The sequence below is a fragment of the Panthera uncia genome, chromosome B4, assembly GCF_023721935.1.
Source record: "Panthera uncia isolate 11264 chromosome B4, Puncia_PCG_1.0, whole genome shotgun sequence".
NCBI lineage: Eukaryota > Metazoa > Chordata > Mammalia > Carnivora > Felidae > Panthera > Panthera uncia.
Window position 1 is genome coordinate 58,976,044 of NC_064809.1, and position 1,085 is coordinate 58,977,128.

The window sequence follows — 1,085 nt, forward strand, 5'->3', positions numbered from 1 at the left end:
GCAGAGAGAGAGAGAGAGACAGAGAGAGAGAGAAAGACAGAGAGAGAGAGAGAGAGAGAGAGAGAGAGAGAGAGAATCCCAAGCAGGCTCCGCACTGTTAGCACAGAGCCGGATGTAGGGTTTGAATTCATGAACTCAAGAGATCATGACCTGAGCTGAAAACAAGAGTCAGACTCTCAACTGACTGAGCCACCCAGGCACCCCTGTTGAAGTATTTCTTAATTGTTATAACAAAATCACTGTCTTAACCATTTTTTGTTAGGTGTGTAGTAATGTTATACCACATGTAATACATTAGTATTGTTATATACATGTATACAGGTTACATGTCATAGTATCTATGTTATAGTATACAATGTTATACTAATGTAATAGTCATGTTAACTGCATTCTCATTGTTGCGTAACAGATCTCTAGAACTTTTTGATTTTGCAAAATTGAACTCTGTACCCACTGAACCACAATTCCCTGTTTCCTTTCTTCCTAGCCCCTGGCAACCAAAAGTCTACTTTATTTCTATAAGTTTGACAGCTTTAGATGATATCTCATCTAAGTGGAATCATACACTTTTTTTGTGAGTGGCTTATTTCACTTAGCAAAATGTCCTCAAGTTTCATCCATGTTGTACCATACGACAGGATTTCCTTCCCTTTAAAGCTAAATAATATTCTGTTTAATGTATATACCTCATCTTTATTCATTCTTGGCTATTGAAAATAATGCTGCTGTGAACATGGGTATGCAAATATATCATCAAGATCCTGCTTGCTTTCTTTCTTTCTTTTTTTAAAATATGAAATTTATTGTCAAGTTGGTTTCCATACAACACCCAATGCTCATCCCAACAGGGGCCTCCTCAATGCCCATCACCCACTTTCCCCTCCCTCTACCCCCACCAACCCTCAGTTTATTCTCAGTTTTTAAGAGTTTCTTATGGTTTGCTTCCCTCCATCTCTAACTTAAGATCCTGCTTTCAATTCTTTTTGATATATACCCAGAAGTAAGACTATTGGATCATATGGTAATTCTATTTTTAAATTTTTTTTTTTTTTTTTTTTTTTTTTTTTTTTTTTTTTTTTTTTTTT